The sequence below is a fragment of the Sapajus apella genome, unplaced genomic scaffold (genome assembly GCF_009761245.1).
Source record: "Sapajus apella isolate SASKATOON/1434 unplaced genomic scaffold, GSC_monkey_1.0 scaffold21, whole genome shotgun sequence".
In the NCBI taxonomy this organism is placed as follows: Eukaryota; Metazoa; Chordata; class Mammalia; order Primates; family Cebidae; genus Sapajus; species Sapajus apella.
In genome coordinates, this window is record NW_022436961.1 from 21,550,291 (window position 1) to 21,575,143 (window position 24,853).

The window sequence follows — 24,853 nt, forward strand, 5'->3', positions numbered from 1 at the left end:
GAAAGCATACTGGGATAGTGGAAATAAACCCAGAAGCAGAAGCTCAGTGCTGACTACCAGTGTGACCTTGGGCCAATGCCTTAAAACCTTCCAGCTTTAGTTTTCTTATCTGAGCTAGAAATGTTTAAATTACAGATCAGTATAACCATGTGGTTAAAGCATACAATCTCAGCTATTAATCTGGATTCCATCATTTTCCAATTGTTACCTTGAGCAAGTTATTTAACCTCTGTGAGCCTCAATTTCTGTCTGAAAAAAAAAACAAACCAGGAATAATAATGGGGTTTTCTGAGGAGTAATGAACTATAGATACAAATGTATAAAGCACTCAGAGTAGCAACCAGTACATAATAAAAGCTCAAGGTTTTATTATTGTTACTACAATCATCATGACTTTTAGGATGATTACATTTTTTATAAAACTACCCACTTCCCTTTTCAAAATCCTCTCAAAGAAGAGCTATTTTTTCAGAGTTGGTTTGAACAGCAGAAAGGTAACCTCTGTTGGCTTCACACAAACACTAACCAATCTGTGAATCACCAATTCCCTATGAGATATAAGCTGAATTTGTGGGCAAGCCTTCTAAGGCCAGTCCTTCTAAGGGGAGGAAAAAGGGGTAAGCACCCTTTTACTCTGCCCTTCCTTATGCCTGGAATTCAGAAGATAGAGCTAGAAGTGAAGCAGCCAGGCAGAACTGTGGACATCCCATAAGCTAGGGGGATAAAGCAGAAAGTGTCCCATACCCACTGCAGACCTCCCCCACCCCTGACCATCTTCACATCGGAGAGAAGTTTACATGGGTCAAATTATTTAATTCAAGTTTTCCAAATTAGGCTTTAGTTAATCCTTTCTTTGACTAACCCCCTAAAACACCATTTCAAAACATAAAGCTCATAAATAAATTTCTTACATATTCTCTAGTCTTTCACGGCATCATCTCTTAAAAGCATGCACAGAAACAGCACCCCTGCTTAGCAGTGCCATTTTGAAAGCCTCAATTGTTTTGTTTTGTCTGTATTGATTACATTCTCTTATTCTCTGTATTCTTGATACTCTGGCATTTGGGGCCTTGGCTGTTGAAAGACTGCTCCTCCCAGGGATAATTCCTAGATATAGAAAAGACCCCTCTGCAAGCGCGCCTGTGATATACAAACCAACCAATCCAGAGCCACGGCCCCAACCATCTTCTCTCTGGAGTTCTCAAGCACCAAGGTAATCACCCCAGGCCCAGGTCCTGGACAACTGGGACCATCGCTATAGCCAAAATCCTGCCAAAATTATTCAAACTAGCCAATCTTAAACATACGCAGCATGGTTACCCTGCCTTGCCCACTCCCTTCTGCAAAAAAAACAATAAAGCCTCTGGGCCATGATCCATATCTCCCATCTCTGGCTCTTGGCCAACCTGGTGCTTCCCTGTGTGACCCTGTGGAATGTACTGGGCTGCCTGTGTCTAGGGATCTGTGAGTATAAACTTCTTTCATAACAGCAATTTCTATGTCTTTATGTCTCGCCATAACTGAATTTTTAAAAATACCAAGTAGGAATTTTAGAACAAAGGTTTAAGAGAAACAAATTATTACTCACTAATTATCAGGAACAAAATTTAAAATCCACAATGTATTTCCAGACTTGAAAGTCACTAGCACTTTGGCTCCTTGGTTTGGAAATGACGAACTATTGCTAATAAATTTTTCTTTGTATAATGTGTTATTTTTCAAAAATTTCAAATAAAGTAGTATAAACAGGCAAGTAAGCTAACTATTATTATCCAACTAACAAAGATTTTTAGAAATACAGCTTTTTCACAAATCAAGACTGACCGCATGATACCGAGTTTTATTATCATAACATCCTATGTTTAATTGTTACCCTTTTTTAAACTATGAGGTCCACGTAGGAGACAATAAGATTATCAAAGGAACTGGTAACAATAATTCCTTATGTGAAATAACTTTTCCTTCATTAAGCAAGTTCCAGTAAATAAGAAATCAGTTTTCCTAGCTCAAATGTATTTACTTTTTCAGTCTGGTTCTTAGATCTTAAAAAAAAAATGCCAATTTAAGGCCTATAAAAATTGAGTTTTTGTATTTTAGTCTGTTGTCTCCAGTTACAAGGTACATCTAAATGTCCAAGCTTAATCTAGAGAGATAATCAGAATTCCAAGAAGATGTTATGTGAAATAAATCCAAGTGAGCAGAGTGGAGAGAGGTGAAAAACCAAAACCTGATAAAAATCATAGTCATTCCACAGCTCTGTAACCTAATATACTGTTTTGGGAAAAAAAAAAAAAAAAAAAAAACCTCAAAAGTGAAATTTAATTTATAAAGTGTATACATACAACCCTCCTGGTAAGGTTGTTTAAAAACACAGTATAAAAGGTTTGTATGTTGGAAACATTACATGTAATAAAGAGGTAAATAAAAGTCACCCGCAAAGCTCTACAATTGTCCTAGGTCTACCCAACAGATGAACAAAGTTAGCTAAGCTCATTTTCTTAAGTTACGGAGTGTGATCCCTCTCAGCACAGAAAAGACACTACAAACTGCACTGGGGGTTAGAGTGGGAGGGGAGAACAAATAGAAAAGGGGTCGAGTGGCAGAAAGTCACAATTAATGTTTAGGGATTCCTGTCTTCCAGGGGCCAAACAAGATGCTTTTCACCTCTAACTCCTCCCCTATCACTTTCTAAGAAACTCTCAACTACCAGTTTCTTCTGTGCCCTAACCCAGCCTGTGATAGGAAGGAAAGATCAAAGAAGATCAGGAAGCAGATCTCATAGCAGATCTCTGTCAGTCCCTGTTAACCCAGAGCTTACATAGATAATGCTTGCTACACAGTAGACACCCAATTAACTGTTTCATTTAATCCTTAAAACCTCCCTACCAGATAGATGTCAGGTATACCTAAATATAAGGCAACTCTAAAATAGCTATTAAGTAGTTCATAAATTCCAATGGGCCAAAAAGTTATTGGCCATATTGAATATTTAAATTTTTAGGATGGATGAAATAATCAAATGGCTCCTTACAATATTTTCCTTATTATGTTAATTTGTATATATAAAAATCACATAATACGTTAAAACAATAAATAAATGCTTGTTTTCATTCACTTACACTTCAGGAAATGATTCTGTTCAAGCTTTTCATGGGTAATTTGTCATAAGGATCTTTGCTACCACTAGAGGCTCCTCATCTTGCATCTTCAGTTCTGTCTTAAGTTATTTGAGATACAGCAATTTTTAAATGTGTGATGCTGTAACTAGAAATTCTATCCTAACCTACAGTATCCATTCACTAGCAGTGATCTGAATATCACTTACTGCATGTATGACCTATAAAAGTCATCTTTATGAAGGTAGTTTCTCCAACATCCAACACTTCCACCTCTGAGAACATTTCCCCAGAAATAATTACCAAATGTGTGTTCAATTTGTTTGCTCCCTCTTTTTAACCTGTTTTAGTAATCTCCATAAGTATCCCAAACTGGCATTATCTGTAGTTATTTCAAGCTCATGTGTTTTCTCCAAATAATTCTTTGTTAATCAAAATAATCAAGAGCATCCCTAATACAGAACACTTGAAGAAATTAATGGAAGACCACTCCCTTTTTTCTGATATCTTTTTGAGAAAAACATCCTCACCTTAACTTTGGGATATGTTAAGTATTAATTCCTTTTTACAAATGAAGAATATAGAGAAAGTTTAAGCAACCTAGCCAACACACAGTTAAAAGATAGAAGAAAAAACATCCCTCAGACCAAAGTTTAGAAAAAGGGGTATTTAGCTGGCAGCCCACATGTGAATATACAGAAGAGCAGAAGAGAACAAACAAAGCCACTCTTTTACTTTATGTTGCATTATGTTTTTTTCTAGCACAGTTGAAGAATTTTAATCTTTCTTTCCCTGTTGATTATTTGCAGTGACTTATTTACAATCATAAACATAAACACACAACTTTATTTTCTATTAATATAAACCATATAAACATTTTTTAATGAATATATCATTAGTAATACAATTTAGTCATTGTTGAGTAGTCTGGTTATTTCCAGTTGTTCCCAATATTATCCTAAGTAAATTCTTTTTTTTGAGACAGGGTCTTACTCTGTCACCCAGGTTAGAGTGCAGTGGCATGATCTCGGCTCATTGCAACCTCCACCTCCCAGGTTCAAGCGATTCTCACATCTCAGCCTCCCAGGTAGTTGGGATTACAGGCATCCACCACAGTGTCCGTCTAATTTTTGTATTTTTAGTAAAGACGAGGTTCACCAGGTTGGCCAGGCTGGTCTCAAACTCCTGGCCTCAAGTAATCTGTCCACCTCAGCCTCCCACAGTGTTGGGATTACAGGCGTGAGCCACCATGCCCAGCCCCTAAGTAAATTCTTATACTGACAACTACATAATACAATTATATTTTGATTCCAAATGTAATCAAAATATAAGTCCCACTGATGCAAATGAAATAAATGTCCAAGAAGTCAGTGATATGCGTCTGTTTTGTGCACTGTTGCATCCCCACATCACTGAGAACCCCAGAAAGTACAAATATCAAATTGCAAGACAGGTCCAGATGGCATAAAACACAGTTGTATGTAATGGGCAAGACGAACTTTGATGGTGAGCTGGGAAACTGCTTTTGCCATGTACTGGGCCTGGGATGGAATCAGAACCCAAGGATGTGGGGATAACACAGGAACAGGAACAAACAGGGCCTTGGGCTTCAGGGGCTGACCTGAGGGGCTTTATATAATATACCCCCAAAGAGAAAGCAAGAGCAAGTTCTGGGGGTAACTGAATCTCCCTAAAAGTAGAAAAGTCTCTAAGCATCCAAATGGCATCTAAGTGGGCAGCAGGAACCAACCAGAAGGGCTCGATAAACTGTACTTATCGAGTTGATTTCTGGCTAGCTTTTGGTTAAATCAGGTTTGTAATTCTATATTCTGGAAACTCCTTTATTTCTAAGCTGTTTCTTTTTATTTATTTATTTTTTCTTTAAGTAAAATATATTCTTCAAACACTCTAGTCTTGTCTCAAGAATCAAGTAAAGTGAAATGCACCATTCCAACTCTTTGTAAGGTTGAATGAGGGTATCAGTGTGCTAGATGGCAGGGAAGCAGGATTGGAACTCCAGACCCAGGCCCAGGAGCACAGCACAGTCTGGACAACTAAAGGAAAGGTAGGGTAAAGGGTTTATTTTGGAATCCCTCTTTCTCACCAACTCACAGACAATACACTCTCCCAGGTGCGGTTCTGCCATGGCTGCAATTCTGAGCCATTTCCTTGGTCTATTGTACTTTCTCCACTGCCCTTTAGTTAAAGGTGGAGCCCCAGGGATTAGTTCTCAGCAGGCTGTTTTTCTTATTTCACATTCTCTGCCTTTAAAATGCAAAGCCAGGAGCTGTGGCTCACACCTGTAATCCCAGCACTTTTAGGAGGCTGAGGCGGGTAGATCACAGGTCAGGAGTTCGAGACCAGCCTGACCAACATGGTGAAACCCCATCTCTACTAAAAACACAAAAATTAGGTGGGAATGGTGGCATATGCCTATAATTCCAGCTACTCAGGAAGCTGAGGTAGGAGAATCACTTGAACCTGGGAAGCAGAGGTTGCAGTGAGCTGAGATGGCACCACAGCACTCCAGTCTGGGTGACAGAGCGAGACTCCATCTCAAATAAATAAATAAAATAAAATGCAAGAGGTTGGAAGCAATATCTATCATCCAATCAACAAACTGTTATGGTGGCAAATGTACCCTAAGTCTGTCAATAGATATAAATTGCTTAAAACAGTGCCCAGCACACAGGAAATACTTAGTAAGAATTAGCTGTTATTACTACTAGTGCTGGGAATCAGGCTTTGATACATTACCATGTGATTGGGGCCCATAATTATGCCTTTCTTTTCCAGCCTTTTGTACCCACTACAAAGTACTTTTGTACTCCCAGCCTTTTGTACAATTAATTTTGAACCTAATTCAAACAATCACTGTAGGCAAACAAGATGCTTACTTCACAAAGTTGTTGTAAGATTTAAATGACAGAAGTCACATGAAACAGCACATGAAAACTTCAAAATGACTATATGTAAGGCTCTACACTGATAATTCTGTAGCTCTATGATGATAATTTCAGGTGTACAGACTTGACATCCTCCCTAGGCTTTAGGCTACCTCACAGTTCTGTTGCATGAGAAGGAATCACCAAATATAAACTATTATACAGGAAAAGTGAAAGGTGTCAGTAATTTAGTCCATTTAGAAGCGACTATGTCAATCACCCAGAACAGACATCTGAGGCTGGGGTCTGAACTTGAACTGGGATAACAGAATAAGGAAAGATGAAAGCAAGATAACTACAGATCAGATTGTATTCTTTTAACTCCAAGTGCAAAGAAAGGCAAATACAAATGAAATCTTACCAAGCAGAGTTAATGATCTCAAAGCTACATTGCCATCTGTCTTGACAACAGGACCTCCCATCCTATGATAATAACAACATAATGAGAAAAAAATATAAAGTAAACCATAACCAGAAGCAGCTCACACAGTTAGCTCATTTTGAGGGAAGGTCTAGGGAGACGTCCAGAAGGGATATGCTGCTCATGTTCTGAATGAAAGGGAAGGGTCTGAGTTTCGTGTGAAGTGTTAAAGCTCTCAAGAGAGCTTTTGGATACTCTGTCCTGTGCTTCTCTCATAGACAGTGGTCAAGTCATTGCCAGTTATAGGACATGCTGTTACATATCCACATTATCTCAGAAACCCACCCACCATTTGAAAGACACCAACAGAAAACGGAATCCCACACTGAGGATGAGAGTCTGACTTTCCTGAGATCTTGCATGGGCTCTTGGCAATCAAGGCAGTCTGCTCTCTGAATGGTGCCCCTGTACCTATCATCCCCTAGAAAGGTGGACATATGCAGAGAAGCAGAATAAAGCAAAAAGTTAACAATCCTGTTTGACAGATGCCCCATGTCACACATTCAACATGTCAAAACCACAGTGATTGCCTTCCCTGAAAAACTAGCTCATGGAGGAGAATTCCTATTTCAGATGCATCATTAACATCTCCTGTCACTTTACTGCCAAACTTCAGAGTCATCCTACCTCCCCAGATCTACAGTCACCAAGACTATCATTACTTTCTGAAAGTCTCATGCATTTATGTATTTATATTCCTACCACTATCTCTTCTCTACAGTGCATATGATTACTTTAGGAATTAACCACTGATCTAGCAAGTCTCCCCTCCTCAACACTAGTTCATATCTTCCTATCCACTCTAAGCCATTTTGCTAGATTAATTTTCCTATAGCACTTTTCCTTTTTATAATTTGACAAAAGGCACAAAGGAAATATGTGTGTTTGGGGCTTTTATTATTACTCTTAGATTATGCATAATAACTGTACATGTTTATAAGATACAGTATATTTCCACATATGTATATGATATATAATGATCAAAGAAGAGTAACTAGCATATCCAACACCTAAAACATTTATTATTTCTTTGTATTGAAAATATTTAAAGTCCAGTCTTCTGGCTATTTGAAAATATACAATAAATGGTTGTAAATTATATTCACCCTATCCTGCTATAGAACACTATATTCATCCTAGCTAGCTGTACTTTTGCATCTGTTAACCAACCTTTGGCTATGCCCTACTGCCCTCCACACTTCCCTGCCTCTAGAAACCACTATTCTACTCTACTTCTATGAGATCAACTTTTTTAGCTTCCACATATGGGTGAGAACATGTGGTATTTATCTTTTTTATGCCTGGCTTATTTTACTTAACATAATGTCCCCAAGCTAGCTCATCCATGTTGCCATGAATAACATAATTTCATTCATTGTTATTGCAAAAGAATATTCTATTGTATGTATATACCACATTTTCTTTATCCATTCATCTGTTGATGGACACGTAGGTAGATTCCACATCTTGGTTATTGTGAATAGCACTGCAATAAACATGGGAGTGCAGATATATCTTCAACATACTGATTTCCTTTTTTTCTGGATATATACCAAGTGGCAGGATTGCTGCATAATATGAGAGCTCTATTTTCAGTTTTTGAGCAACTTCCATGCTGCTTTCCGCTAGTGGCTATACTTTTATTTAATTTTATTTTATTTTTGAGACAGGGTCTCATTCTGTTGCTCAGGCTGCAGTGTGGTGGGGCAATCTTGGCTTGCTGCAGCCTTGACCTCCCAGGATCAAGTGATTCTCCCACCTCAGCCTCCCAAGTAGCAGGGACTACAGGCACACACCATCATGCCCAGCTAATTTTTATATTTTTTGTAGAGATCAGGCTTCACCATGTTGGCCAGGCTGGTCTCGAACTCCTGAGCTCAAGCCCTGCCCACCTCGGCCTCCCAAAGTGTTGGAATTACAGGCATGCGCCACCATGCCCAGCCTCCTTAATGGCTTTACTAATTTACATTCCCACCAGTAATGTGTAAGAGTTCCCTTTTTCTCCTAATCCCATTAGCATTTATGTTTTGTCTTTTTGACAATAGCCATTCTAACTAGGTTGATGGAATATCTCATTATGATTTTGATTTGCATTTTCCTGATGAATACTAATGTTCAATATTTTTTCATATACCTGTTAGCCATTTCCATGTCTTCTTTTGAGATGTGACATGTCTATTTATTGAAGAGACATTTTCCCAATGAATGTTCTTGGTGCCTTTGTTGAAAATGAGTTGGCCGTAAATACGAGATTTATTTCTGGGTTCTATATTCTTTTCCATTGGTCTATGTATCTGTTTTTATGAGAGTACCATGCTATTTAGGTTATTGTGGCTTTGCAGTATATTTTGGAGTCAGGTAGTGTGATATATCAATCGTTGTTCTTCTTGCTTTGGCTATCCAGGGTATTGTGTGGTACTTTACAAATCTTAGGACTGCTTTTTCTATTTCTGTGATAAATGACATTGGTATTTTGATAGGGAATGCACTGAAGGTATATATTGCTTTTTGTAGTATGGCCCTTTTCACAACATTAATTCTTCCAATTCATGAAAATACAACGCTTTTTTATTTGCACGTGTGCCCTTTTCAATTTCTTTCATCAGTGTTTTATAGCTTTCCTTTAGCGATATTTCATTTCCTTGGTTAAATTTTTTCCCAGGTATTTTACTTTTTGTAGCTACTGTACCTGAGATTGCTTTCTTAATTTCTTTTTCTGCTATTTGAATGCTGGTATACAGAAACACCACTGATTTTCCTAAGTTTATTTTGTATCCTGCAACTTTACTGAATTAAATTGTAAGTTCAAAGGTTTGTTGTTGTTGCTGTTGTTGTTTTTAAAGCTTTTAAAGTTTTATTTATATAAGATAATGTTGTCTGCAAAGACACACTATTTGACTTCTTCCTTTTCAATTTGGATGCCATTAATTTCTTTCTCTTGCCCAATTTCTCTGGCTAAAATTTCTAGCGCTATTGAAAAAAGGGGTCATTCTTGTCTTGTTCCAGACCTAAAGAAAAACTTTGCAACTTTCCCCAGTTCCCCAGTTCAGTATAATGTTGGCTATGGTTTTCTCATATATGACTTTGACTGTGTATGTTCCCTCTTACCTAACTTGCTGAGAGTTTGATTAAAGTGTAGTTTAAATCCAATGATTCTTTATTTTCTGTCTAGATGATCTATCTGATGCTTAGAGGGGTGTTAAGCACCCAATTATTATTGTACTAGAGTCTATTTCTCCCTTTAAATCTAGTAATATTTGCTTTGAATATCTAGGTGCTCCAGGGTTAAGTACATATATGTTTATAACTGTTATATCTGCTTTCTGAATTGATCCCGTTATCACAGTATAATGACCTTCGTTGTCTCTTTTTACATTTGTTTACTTAAAGTCTGTTTTATCCAATATAAAAATGGCTACATCTACTCACATTTGGGTTTTGTTTGCATGGGATGTCTTTTTCCATACTTCCACATTCAGTCTACAGTTGACCTTTGAATAGATGAGACTTAGGGACATTGACCACCACCCCTAGGCAGTAGAAAATCCACATAACTTCTGAATCTCCAAAAACTTAGCTACCAATAAGCGTAGTATTGACAAGAAGTCTTACTGATGACATAAATAGGGACTGACACATATTTTGTATGTTGTGTGTAGTATAGGCTTTATTTTTATAATAAAATAAACTAGACAAAAAATTATAAAAGAAAATTATAAAGAAGAGAAAATATATTTACGATTCATTAAGTGGAAATGAATCATCATAAATGTCTTCATCCTCAATTTCTCATTGAATAAGTTGAAGAGGAGGAGAAAGGAGTTGCTGTTCTTATCTGAAGGATGCGAGAGGCAGAAAACGAAGAAGAACAGGAAGCAAGACAGGCAGGCATATTCAGTGTAAATTCACAAAAATACATCATCGTTTCTGTCTGACTTTTTAACTTTTTTTTTCTACAAAAATGTTTCTATACAGTACCAATCTTTCTTCCACTGTCTGCTTTAGTTTCAGTGCCCATATGATAGAAGGGTCCATGCCATAAAAGAAGTCAAAAAACAGTCTTGAATCAATGGAATTCTTCTGCCAGATTGTCTCATGTCAATTTGTTTTCTAGAACTGCTTCTTCCACGTCTTCTCCCTCATTATCTGGCACTAATTTTGAAGCACTCATCTCCAGCAATTCATCTGCTGTTAATTTTTCTGGTGTGACACATATTTGCTCTTGAATTTCTCTGATATCCATATCTTGAAATCCTTCCTCAGCACCTCCCACAACTTTTTTCCCGTATCTACAATCTCTTATCATGATTTCCTTGACTGGCTCTATTGTAAATCCTGTGAAGTCAGGCACAACATCTGGATAAAGTTTTCTCCAGCAAGAACTCATTGTTTCAGGCTTCATGGCTTTCATAGCTTTTCCTTTAACAATGGAATCTTCAATGATGCAATTCCTCCAGACTTTCATTATATTCTTTCAGGGTTCTCTTCCATAGCACTGACAATTCTTTCCATAAAACACTGTGTGTAATGAGCCTTACTCGTCCTTATGAACCCCTGCTATAGAGGCTGAATTAGAGATACTGTGTTTGGGGGCAAGCAGATGACTTTGATGCCTTCACTGTTGAACTCACAGGGTTCTGGGTAGCTAAGGGTATTGTCCAATATCCAAAGAACTTGAAAAGGCAGTCCCTTACTGGCAAGGTACTTCCTGACTTTAGGAAAACATTGATGGAACCAATCCAGTGCTGGAGAGTTCTTGTTGTCCAGGCCTTCTTGTTATACAATCCAAAGACTGGTATCTGTGTTTATCTTTTCTATTCAAGGCTCAGGGGTTAGAAATTTATAGACAAGGGCAGTCCTCATCATAAATCCAACTGTATGTGCACAAAACAGTACAGTTGGCCTATCCCTTCCTTCCTTAAATCCTGGTGCCCCCTTTCCTTTCTTATTAATCAATGTCCTTTGTGGAACTGTTTACCAGAATAGGGCATTTTTTTCTACAAGGAAACAACAACAAAAAAAACCTGCCAGGCAGATATCCATTCTTCTCAATAATTTCCTTAATGGTGTCTGGGAACTGGTCTATTGCTTCTTGGCTGTCTGCTGCTTCTCCTGGTATCTTGACCTTTTTTAAGGCAAACCTCTTTCTAAAATTATCAAACCATCTTTTGCTGGCATTACATCCTCCAAGTTTAGATCCAACACCTTCCTTTTGCTTTAAGTTGCCATACCCTAACTTCACTTTTTCTTAAATCATTGTAGAGTCTACAGGCATGCCTTTCTATAGGTATCCTGTATCCACATAACAGCTACATTTTCAATATGAAAAAGTTCAAGTTCAATATGCCTACTGAGAGCTGCAGTGACAACTCATTTCCTTTTTTTCCCTTACAACAGTACTTACATTGCTGGATTATTTTATCTTGAAATGGCAGGTGACCACAGCTACAGACCTCAAACCCTCAGTCTGCCTGGTACATATCAAGCAATTCACCCTTCTTGTAACATCATGAATTTTCCCTGCTTCTTGGGAGCACTGCCAGCATCACTAGTGATACTTTGTATGGGTACCATGGTGTTATTCAAGGTTTATAGTATTGAATTAAACATGATGAATAATACCTGAGAACTGTAAGAGACCATTTTTTTTTTTTTTTTTTTTTTTTGGTTAAGAGAGACAAGGTCTTGCTCTGTCACTCAATCTGGAATGCAGTAACACAACCATAGCTCAAAATCCTGGGCTCAAGGATGCCACCTCAGCCTCCCGAGTAGCTGAGACTACAGGTGTGCACTGCCACAGAGATCACTTTTTAATACAATACATAATTTACTGGACAGAGGAATTGCTCATATGGAGCTGATTAGCATCATACAGCATTTTAAGCAGATGCAACACTTGAGCTCACTGCAACAGCAATAACAGGTGGCTTCAAAATTATTATATAGTACAGTAGGTACTACAGTTTTAATTTTATGCAGTTATGATTTAATACTGCATCTTTATAATTCTTTACATTTCTCCTGACTGCAAATGGCACTATGTGCAGTCTGGTGTATATAAGCTTTGATAAATTTTAACTTTTTATATTAGATTTGTGTCTATTTCATGGTAGTAAATGATTAAACTAATAGCTACATATATTCTATAAATTCATGTCATAACTTTTTTTTTCAGTATTTCTAATCTACATGGTTTGTAAGTTTTCTCAAATTATTGCAAATCTCCCAAAAAACTAAATAACATATTTATTGATTAAAATATCTGCATATAAGTGGACCTGTACATGTCAAAACCTTGTTGTTCAATAGTCAACAGGTAAAGTGAATCTCTTGTAGGCAGCATAGAGCTGGGTCATGGTTTTTCATCAATTTAAGCAGAGAATTTAATTCAATGACATTCAAGGGTATTATTGATAGGTGAGAAAATACTCTTGTCATTTTGTTAATTGTTTTTGAAGTTGTTTGTATATCCTTCCTTCCTTTCTTCCTCTCTTCATTCCTTTCTTCCTCTTCTTCCTCTATCATTGCAGTTTGGTGGTTTTCTGTAGTAATAATTCTTGATTCTTTTTTCTTTCGCCTTTGTGTATTTGCTTTACTAATGAGTTTTATAATTTTGCTTGTTTTCATGATAGTGATTTTCATCTTTTCACTTCCAGATGCAGGACTCCCTTGAGCATTTTTTGTAAGACTGGCCTAGTGGTAATGAATCCTCTCAGTTTTTGTTTGTCTTGGAAATACTTTATTTCTCCCTCATCTCTAAAGGATAGCTTTGCTGGTCATAGTATTCCTGACTGGCAGTATTTTACAGCTCTTAGACTATATCAGCTCATTCTCCTCTCGCCTGTAAGGTTTCTGCAGAATAATCTGCTATTAGTCTAATGGAGATTCCTTTACATGTGACTTGACTCTCCTTTCTTGCTGTTTTTAGAACTTCCTCTTTGTCCTTGACTGTTGTCAATTTGACATAAATGTGCCTCAGGAAAATTTTAAAAAAAATTTGGGGGGGTGGAATTTATTTGGGGACTTTTGAGATTCCTGGCTCCAGATGTCCATATCTCTCCCCAAACTTGGTAAGTTTTCAGTTATTATTTCATTAAATATGTTTCTATGCCTTTTTCTTTTTTCCTTCTGCAAATCTCATAATATAAATATTTATTTACTTAATGGTGTCCCACAAGTTTTATAAGCTTTCTTGACTTTTTTCATTCTTACTTTTCTTTTTTTCCTCAGATCATAATTTCAAGTGAACTTAAGTTCAGAGATTCTTCTGCTTGATCAAGTCTTCTACTGAAGGTCTCTGTTGTATTTTTTTATTTCATTCACTGAATTCTTCAAATACAGAATTTTTATTTATTTTTTTTATAATTTCGATCTCTTTGCTGAGTTTCTCATTCATATGGTGAATTGTTTTCCTGACTTTGAATTGTCTGTCTCTATTTTCTGAATTTCACTGAGTTACTATAAAATTATTATTTTGAATTCATATTCCAGCAAGTCATTGAATTCTTTTTCATTGAGGTCTGTTATTAGAGAGTTATAATTATGTTTCTTTAGTGGTGTCATATTTCCTTGCCTTTTCATGCCTTGTCTCCCTGTGTTGATGTCTGTGTGGTAGATATTTGGGTGTTGCTTTCTGATGGCACAGCTCCCTCTTCCAAACTTAACATAGACTGGCTTTTGTACAGAAAGATTTTCACCTTCAGTTGGGTTTTACCGTGCTGGTTAGAAAGAGTGTGGTGACTGTTTCTAGATAGGTGCAGTAGTATAGTATCTGTGCAGACTCTTTACCTGCATTTAATGTCAGCAGTAACTGTGTGTGCCTTGGTGGCATATGCTGTAGATGTTTGTAGCAGTGGTGGCAGTGGCATAGGCTGTTAATGTCTTCAGTCTCAACAGCTTTGGGGGTCCTCCTATTCTCATTTTCCCCACAATGGGGAGACTTAGGTGAGAGGATTTCTCTTGATGTCAGGTCTGACATGGCCTCCAAGTGGCTGCAACAGCACTGAGTGACTGTGGGACCAGGGTCCTAGGCTCAGAGTCTTGCAAACCTACTATGACACCTGGATCATGGGGTGCAAGCTTGCTGTCTGTGAATGGGTTTGATGTAAGTTGCCCCAGAACCAGGATCTGTGGCTCAGGAGGCGAGGTTGTAGCTGTGATTCTACCCTTGGGGAATACAGTAAAGCACTCATCCAACTGCAAGGAAGTGATACTCTGAAGGTTTGGGCTCAAGGAGCAAGGTATGTCTGCGATTTGGGAACTTAACCCAAATGGCAACTCGGATCCCAGGACATGATTCACCTTGTGTTAGTGACTCTAGACCCCTGGGTTGGTGGAGATCATCAGCATCTGAGCCTCTGTGAGGTCAGGTGCAGTGGCAGCAAGTACTGAGAATGGCAAGTAATAGCTTTTATTTGTAACATGGTGGGGTCAAGAGTGTGGGGGTCAGGGAACAGCACAGTGATGATTCCATTCTCAAGAACAGATGAGTCCCAACAGCTCAGACTCTAGGGCCTAGACCAGCTCCAAGGAGCTGGATACAGGAGTTGTTTGGCCTATAGGGCAGGGTACCTCAGCTAAGCCACTGCTCTGCTTCCCTGGGATAAGAGGTACTATATCAGTTCAGCCCAGGGATGGACAGCTGCTTAGCTCAGCCAGGGCACTGATTTCCCAGGAACCAATGTGCTCCTTCAGCTAAGGCATGGGGGCTTGACTGTTCTGTGCAGCTCACGCAGTTTCCCTAGGATGCAGTGTGCTGTTTTGGCTTAGGTACTAGGATGTAGGACCTTTTTGGGGGTCCAAGGCACTGTTTTAGGGACATGCGGCACTCCTCCAACTTAGGCTCAGGAAAGGTGTGAGTGCTCTGAGTGGCCAAAGTACTGTTTCCCCAGGAAAAAGGGTGCCACTTCAGCTTAGTCCAAGAAGGCGGGGAGAGGGGTAGGTGATGTGGCTCCCTCTACTTCTGCTTGGCCCAATGGGGAAGTGTGGTATTCTGTTTTGCATTCCTATAAAGGAATACCTGAGACTGGGTAATTTATAAAGAAAGGAGGTTTATTTGGCTCACAGTTCTGCAGGCCATACAGGAAGCATGGCACCAGCATTTATTCTGGTCAGGACCCCAGGAAGCTTTTATTCATGGTACATGGCAAAGGGAGAGCAGGCATGTCACAAGGTGAGAGGGGGAACAAGAGAGAGAGAAGGAGGTGCTGGGCTCTTTTAAACAACTAGCTCTTGTATAAACCAACAGAGTGAGAACTACTCATTGTCTCAGGGAGGGCACCAATCCAGTCATAAGGGATCTAGCTTGCAGACCCCAGGGTGGTACAGCCACTGATAGTGTGCACTCTGAACTTCAGAAAAGCTGCAGCCATCACATTCCAACTGTGACAGCAGCCACATGGGCTGAGCCCAAGAAAGCCATGAAGATGGGGCTGCCTAAGGCTTCAGAGAATCACCCCTTGTACCAGTGTGCCCAGGATACAAGACATGGAGTCAAGGATTATGTCAGAACTTTAAGGTTTAATGTCTTCCCTGCTGGGTTTCAGACTTGTGTGGAGCCTACCACCCCTTTATTTTGGCTGATCTTTCCCTCTTGAAATGAGAATGTGTACCCAATACCTATACTACCATTGTATCTTAGAAGTAAATAAGAAAACAAAATAAAAATTTTAAATAAATCTGTAATTCTGTTAGAGCTGTATTTGCTTACTCAAGGTCAGCATATTTTTTCTGTAAAGTACCAGACAGTAAATATCTTAAGCTTTCTGGGTCATAAGGTCTCTACCCAAACACACAGCTTTGCCATTGCAACCAAAACATGGACAATAGTAAATTAACACAAGGCTGTTTTCCAATAAAATGTGATTTAGAAAGACAAGAGGGGAATAGGATTCAGCCCAAGGGCCATAGTTTGCCAACTTTTGCTTTAACTTGTCATTCAAGAAATTTTGCAATCTGGCTACTAACTCCCCATCTTATTTCCCTACTACTATCTTGCTGGCACTGCGTATTAGGTTTTTCTTTTTAAATATAGCAGCCACATACCACATAGAATTACAAGAAAGGTACTAGTTTTGCAAATTAAAGTTCTGAGGCACAGAGTGTTTTAAGAATCCCTGCTGTTAACCATTCCAAAAAGCTGCCTCTCCACTGATCAACTAGCATCCCTACTAAGTTACATGGTCATCTCTGTACTTTTGCCATTAAATTATTTCCTCCTCTCTAACTATGTCCTACTCATCTTTCATAACCTTAGCTCAAGTCACACTTTTCATTAAAGCCCTCTGTGCCTCACCAACTCTCAGTGACATCTCCTCTCCTTTTCTTTTTTCTTTTTCTTTGGTTTTTTTTTTAGATAGAGTCTCACTCTGTCGGCCAGGCTGGAGTACAGTGGTGCAATCTCAGCTCACTACAACCTCCACCTCCCAGGTTCAAGCAATTCTCCTGTCCCAGCCTCCCAGGTAGCTGGGACTACAGGTGCATGCTACCACGCCTGGCTAATTTTTGTATTTTTACTAGCCACGGCGTTTCACCATGTTGGTCAGGCTGGTTTTGAACTCCTGACCTCAGGTGATCCACCTTCCCTGGCCTCCCAAAGTGCAGGGATTACAGGTGTGAGCCACTGCACCCACCCTCCCCTTTTATTCTCAAAACATATATTGCTTATATTTTTCTAAGTGTTATTATTTTTTCATAATTATACACTGTCTTCCCTAACTTACTTTTTATCTTACATTTTCTAGATCCTAGATACCTATCATAGTGTTCTGAAGTTAAAACGTATTCATTATTTTTTAATGAATGATATTAATATATAAGATAATCCATGAATATAGACCTAATATAATTTTCACCACTCCCCATACTTATTAAGATTAAAGTAAGTGATCTATTTACAGTAAATATGTCTTTTTTCAAAATGAAAAAATAAAGTATAAATTGGTCTCTTTGATCTTTCTAGCATGAGATACACCTTTCAAAAACAATTATAACTATATAATCAGTAATTGAACTACTTAGAAGAGATTATGTTATAGTTAACATCATGTTAGTGTGACTGAATTAGAGTAACAGTTGTATCTGAAGGAACAGGAAAAAATATAACACACTGATTTTTCTGTTCTTCAAGTCTCAGGAAAGGGGTTCTCTTTAAGAAAGATATCCTTGAGAAAGCTACAGACCCTCTCCTGACAAAAAACATCAGTTAAATATTTATACAAATTTTGCATCAAATATCTGGGTGCTCCAGACCCCCTAAAGTTAAGATACCCTGCCTGAGAGGGTCTCATATTAGCTCTCACAGCTGTAACTCACCTAATAAATTTTCCTTTTAACTCAAGACATTCAAAGAAATATTTTAGTATAGTTGTACCATGTACATGTATTTCAAGTGCCATTACAAAATAGTCCAAAATTTTTCAAAAGTTAAAAGTTTACAGAGTAAAATAGTTACAGTAATCTAAGGTTGTTTTTGAGAGAAAAATAAATTTTATAAATTTAGTGTAGCCTAAGTGTTGAGTGTTTATAAAGTCTACAGCAGTGGACAGTAATGTCCTAGGCCTTCACATTTACTCACTGACTCATCCAGAGCAACTTCCAGTCCTGCAATCTCCATTCATGGTAAATGCCCTATACGATGGTACAACTTTTTTGTCTTTTTATTTTATCTTATTTTATTTTGTAGAGATGGGGCAGGCTGGTCTTTGTAATCCTGGCCAATAGCGATCCTCCCACCTCAGCCTCCCAAAGTACTTAGACTACAGGCACGAACCTCTGCACCCGGCCTTTTATCTTTTACATTGCATTTTTATTATACCTTTTCTATGTTTAGATATGTTTGACATACAAATACTTAGCATTCTATTACAATTAAGTATTAAGTACATGTATTAAGAACAGTAACATGTTGTACAGGATTAGAGTACAACAATTAGGTACAGCAATAGGTCATAACATATAGCCTAGGTGTATACCATATATCATATAATCTAGGTTTGTGCAAGTACACTCTGATATTCACACAAGCATAAAATTGCTTAATGACCCATTTCTCAGAACATACACCCATGTGAAGCAGCACATGACTATACCCACAGAGTAACAACCCCTTGAATACAACAAATAACAACAATAATATTAATGATACCTAGTTGTGATATTTTAATTTCCTTTCATTTACACTTTTTTCAGTAAGTTGGATTTATTAAATGTATTGCTAAACTGGATTTAATTTTTATAATCTTTTGCACTCGGCACACGAGAATGAGAGCAATATATCACAAAATCCTAAATTTTAAGTTTTAAACATGAAATGGTTAAAATCAAACTATCTGTAGAATATATGTATATTGGTAGATATAGGTAAACTGATTAATGTCAGCATTAATAACAGGTAAATTAATATAGAATTTCAAAAATAGCCAAATACTAATCAAGATAACCAGATATAGTTTCATCTCTGTTAGCTAAGGAAAAATCTGTAAATTTGTGCCTTTACAGAACGAATGACTGGTTCAACAATACAGGCAAACTTTAAGGTACAGTGGAGGGTCCCCAGAAAGAGGGCAGTCACCCAAATTAAGCAATTAAGTAAGGCTTCTCAAAACCTACACTTCAAAGGACCATTTTTTTGGACTAATACTGAAAGTCTTCCATGATCATATCTTAATTGACTTCTCCACCTGAGTCAATATTCTACTGTCCTCCATAACATCCTGTACTCAGTCTCACCTATTTCTAGAACCATATTCTCCCCATGCTTTCCATCTATTCAAATATGACTTACACTTCAAGGCAAAGAATAAATGAGCATACCTGTAAAGAGCCTCTGATTACCCCCTCACCCTGCGCTCCTTCTCCCCTCCTCTCCATATAATAGGATGACCACATCTCCCTGACTTCCTGTTCTGATCTGGATCATCTCAGTCTGTCTCCTTATGAAAGCATATGTCTGTCTCTGTGCAGGATCTAGCATGAAATTAGTCATCTGTTCATGAGATTTGTACACACTTAATTACATATCATCTTCTGTTTAATGGTTCCTTGTAGGAATGCTGTCTTGCTTGTAAGTTCATTATCTCCTTATAAGCAATGACTAGCAGTTTTGGGTACATAGCAAATACTCCACAAATATTTGTAGAAATTAGTTAAATTTCACGATTTCCTGCCCTCCCCTTTTAAAAACTATCTAAATATGAGAATCAAAACTATACAAATCTCAGTTCCCGACAAATTCTAGGAACACACACACACACACACACACACACACACACATATACACACACACACAGTCTCTAGAAAATTAAAACAGGGACTCAATCTACTTTATTTAATTCTATTCATTTTAACCAAGACTAACTCGAACTTTGCTATGACAGTTGTTCCAAGGGTAACTAAACGAACTACATTTCAGATACTTAGCAATCTAGCATTGCAAGGGCTAACACTCCAAGTTGCTTTTTCCTAGTGTAGTTGGGTATTGCATTGAGCCATCCCTATTTATTTGCTATGGCTTCCCTTAAATCAACAAAACTATTTCTGTAAAATAGCTTGCAAAGCTCCTGATGTACAGAAATGAAGGTTATCTCTCCCTTAAGGTTTGACTGTGGCCCCATTAACACCACTGTCTTATCAAATGAACAAACTCTGACTGGATGCTACAATATATGAACGGTTGGTCTTGCTTCTTGGCTCCTTTCTCCCTCCCTCCCTCCCTTCCTTTCTTTCTCTTTCTTTTCTTGCAGTGGCACGATCTTGGCTCACTGTAACCTCCGCCTCCTGGTTCAAGTAATTCTCCTGCCTCAGTCTCCCAAGTGAGTAGCTGGGATTATAGGCTCACACCACCATGTCCAGCTAATTTTTGTATTTTTAGTACAGATGGAGTTTCACCAAGTTGGCCAGGCTGGTCTCAAACTCCTGATCTGCCCACCTTGGCCTCCCAAAATGCTGAGATTACAGGCACGAGCCACCATGCCAAGCCTGTATTTTTTTTTCTTTAATTCTACAATGTTGAAAGTAAGCAAAAATTGTAGTTTATGTTTCTTTATTTTTACATGTTTTTAATTCTATCATATTCCTGACATTATAATTTCCCTCCGCTGGGAAGTAGGGGCTTTAACTTTGGTTGCTGGAAGTTGCAATGAAAGGAAAAAGTGGCAGGCTGGTGCCTAATTATAATAGAGAAGGAATTTAGATGTTTCAGGATCCTGAGACACAGAGGACTGCCCCATGAAGAGTTTGCTCCCCACCTTGAATGTCCTGTCACCAGCACCCAAATGTTCCCAATGGAGAGGAACTATCACTGAACAGTCTGATAGCCCCAGGCCATATCTTCTTTCCCTTCCGAAGGAAAAATATGAAAAGCTGTTGTGGTGTGCCAAGACCCATAAAGAAATGATCAGCCAGATGGGGAAAATCATATAGTTTAGTGGTTTAAGTTTTGTTTTGTTTTATTTTATTTTAGCAGAGAAATTTTGCCTTTAAATGGTATCTGACAGTAGAAGTCCAAAAAATAAATAAAAGAAGTTCGAGGCCAGACCAGGCTGGATAACACAGCAAGACACTGCCTCTACAGGAAAAAAAAAAAAAATTAAGTTAACCAGGCATGGTGGTATAGTCCTCTAGTCCCAGCTACTCAGGAGACTGGGGTCGGAGGATTGCATTAGCCCAGGAGTTCCAGGCTACAGCAAGCTATGATCACACCATTGCATTCCATTCCGGGCAACAGAATGTGGCCAATGTCAACCAATCAATCAATCAAACAAACAGATAAGAGAAAGAGTGCTTTTGGTTGAGTGGGGGTGGGAACAAAAACTTACAGCACCACCTCCTCTTTCCCCAAATCACTGGGAGACACAGACACAGACTTTGGTTTAAAGATTGAAACAACAACAGGAAAGCCAAAGAAGTTAAATAATTTATTCAATATCATAGTAACAATTGATAACAAAGCCAAAAAGTATAGCCTACTTTCAAAGAAAGTTAGCACACTATCAATTGGGGACGTGTGACACTTCACTCCAACTCCCTGCACAGCTGTAGGATACGGTGGAGAGACAGCCTTGAAGTCGTGCTTGACTGGACACGCCAGACCCGTGACTTCCTCACTGTGTAACCTGAGGTTAAGTTACTGAGCCTCAGTGACTCCTACTGACCTCATCTATGAAACAGGGGTGAGGGAAGAAACTGTATCAGAAGATCTGTCTGAGGCTCCAAAAGTAATATGAAAAGTTCCTAGCAGGGTATCTGTTGTATAATAATGATATGAGTGTTCACTTCTGCTTATTTGATCCGATAAAACAGAAAATGAAATCTTTATTTTTACTTTCCAAACAGCATTTTAATTCTTTACAATTCATACTTCAGGGATATATATAGACATAGATATATAAATATAGACATACACTTACAGATACACACACGCACAACCCTACTCCTACACCCCCACCATGCACATCACTAGTCAACATTAATACAATGAAGAAGAGAACTCACGATTGAACCCCAAAATTAAGAAAAATATCTTCCTCATTGTATCAGCCTATACCGTAATTTAATACATAGCAAAATAAATCCAACAACTCAAAAACTATCGGTTCACAAACAGCCAAGTTAAGTAGGATCTTTCACAATAGTCTTTCAATTACTATGCCTCCAATAAGAATGATTTCTTCAGAAGTTTTTGAAAAATTTATACATGAGGAAAAAAATCAACGCACTAGACCAGATTTCATATTTTATTTTTAACGCATCTTGTATTCAGGGTCCTACCAAAATGTCCATCTGAGAAGTTTTGCCATGAAAATCCCAGATCTTTATTTCATAACATCATAGTGAGATTAAGATATAACAGGGCATATTTGTACACAGCTGGCACTTTGACAAACCTCCAGATTAAATTAAGCAGAAAGAACAAGAGTATTAACGGCCCTGGGAAGGAAATCTGGTGGCAGGACCATCAAACAGCACTTCACAATTTTAACTGCTACTAAAAAGTGTTGCAGGTTCATTCCACCAGGGGGCAGTGTTGTCTAACTATTAACACAACTGAACGCGAATAAAACTTTGCACTTTCTAAACATTTCTTTCTAAGCTTTCAGAAGGAAAAAAATATATATTCTTTGAAGGAAAACCTTGAAATCTTTACTTTAGATATCTGTAATTAGGTTAAAATTAAAGGACGGTCTGTTTCTCAAAATCATCTTGTGCCTGTGACTGTATCATACCTTTACGGCTAGGATTCTCCTAAAAGAAATGAAGACACTCACCACACCTAGTTTCCACAATCTGACCAGGGCTGCTTCAGTTCTGACCAGAACCCTTATTCTCATTGGTGGCCTGATGCTGAAGTTCAGAGAAGTGGTGATCAGTGACAGCTGGAACCCTAATGCTTCATCACAAATTTCAAACCCGTTCGTGATGGCCATTGTATTAAATATCTACCCTATTATTCCCAAAAAACATTCTCATGTAGCAGGAAATACACCCCAAATGTTGGTTTGCGAGAAACAGTTACCATGCTGTCACAGTGACAAAGCCCCAAGTGGGCTGCTGAAGGGCAAGGCACCTAGAGGATAGAGAGTACACTCCTAGAGATACTTAGGAAACAGCCACCATCTACCCTGAGTAATTCCAACAATAGTATGATCATTAAAAAAATAAAATAAATTTTTGGTTTAATTGCAACTTTATAAACACACACACACACACACACACACGCACACACACACACACACTCCCTTCTTCTCCTATTTCAATGCATTCAATTACCTCCAAATTGCTAGATGCTTCAGTCTTTATCAGACTGGACTCATCTGTGATATGTCTCTGCAATTACTGCCTCCTTTTGAAAATCCTCTCTCTTTTGTTTTCCAAATATCCTTCTGTTAAAATTTCCCTTCTCTATTTCTGGTTGATACTTCTAAATTTCTTACTTTGCCAGCCTGTTCTGCAAATTTTTTTTCTTTAGAATGCCAACTTCTGATTTCTTTTCATTTTCCACATGATTCCTGGGCAATCATATCCACTTCTAAAATGTCTTCTAAGCTCCAACAGCCAAAGACTTCAGACCTGCACCCACAGACCCAGAAGCCAGTCTGGCCCTTGCAGGCCTCCCAGGAGCCAGGCCAGCCTCAGGGTCCTCATGCTCTATAGAACCCAGGGTCCAGACCTGCTCCAGCAGACCCTGGGGCCACATAAGCTGCCACGAACCCAGGACCCAGGCCCATCCCTAGGGACTCAGTCTCCAGGCAGGACCCAGTGCCAGTGGACTCAGGATCTAGGCCTGCCCCTAGTGAACCTTGGGTCTAAGCATCAGGCTGGACTTCATGGACCTAGGCTCCAAGGCTGTCCATCCAGGCCCAGGTACCAAAATGGTCCCACAAACTAAGGACCCTACCCATTACCACTATAGAATCAGGCTCTAAACTCACCCTAATGACAGGCCATCCACTGTGAACTCAGGCTCCTAGCCCATTCCTATGGGTCTAGGTACCAAGCCCATCTTAGCACCAGGCTGGCCCCTGCAGATCCAGGCCTATCCTCACAAACTCAGGCTCTAGGCCCAACCCAGCAGACACATGATACAGGCCCACCACAGTAAACCCAGGCTCCAGGCCTGAACCTGAAAATCCAGGCTCTAAGCAAACCCCAGTGGAGCCAGGAATGAGCCTGCCCAAAGGCTCCAATAGCAAGCCCACACACATTCCCTTCCAGATGAGGGATCATAAGATCATCTCAATGGACTCATAAACAACATTTGAGAAAATTCAAGACCCTTTCATGATTTAAAAAAAAAAAAAAAAAAAAAAAAACTCTCAACAAATTAGGTAAAGAAGGAACGTACCTCAGCATAATAAAGACCCTATGTGACAAGCCCAGAGCTAACATCACACTCTTAAGAAACAAGGCCAGGCTGCCTAATCTCATCACTTCTGTCAACATAGAACTAGAATTCCTAGCCTGAGTAATTAAGCAAGAAAAAGAAATAAAAGGCAACCAAATTGAAAAGGAGTAAGTAAATGGTCCTTTTTTTTTTTTTTGCAATTGACATTGATTTTATGTATAGAAATCCTAAAGATTCCACCAAAAAATTGTTAAACTAATAAATTAGTAAGGTTGCAGGATACAAAATCAACATACAAAAACCAGTACCAATTCTATACAATAAAAAGAAGCTATCCAAAAAAGATATTTTTAAAAAATCTCATTTATAGTACCTATAAAAAGTAGAACACTTCAGAATAAATCTGACCAAAATGAATGAAATGTACACTGAAAACTATAAAACACTAGTGAAAAAAGTTGAAGTGACAAAAATAAATGGAAAGATAACCCATGTTCAAAGATTTTAAAAAATGTTAAAATGTCCCTAT

General features: G+C 38.4%; 1 protein-coding gene and 1 long non-coding RNA gene across 3 annotated transcripts in view; one reads left to right on the plus strand and one right to left on the minus strand.

Moving 5' to 3' along the window:
• The window catches only part of PSD3 (pleckstrin and Sec7 domain containing 3), a 526,477-nt gene that overhangs the window by 334,154 nt on the left and 167,470 nt on the right, over positions 1-24,853 (minus strand). The gene's annotated exons all lie outside the window — the stretch shown is intronic.
• Positions 1-24,853, plus strand: part of LOC116558175 — a 29,316-nt gene that overhangs the window by 2,151 nt on the left and 2,312 nt on the right. The window contains exons 2-3 of the long non-coding RNA XR_004271891.1: positions 473-617; positions 5,029-5,181. This is a non-coding gene — a long non-coding RNA (uncharacterized LOC116558175). The remainder of the gene's footprint in view (positions 1-472; positions 618-5,028; positions 5,182-24,853) is intronic.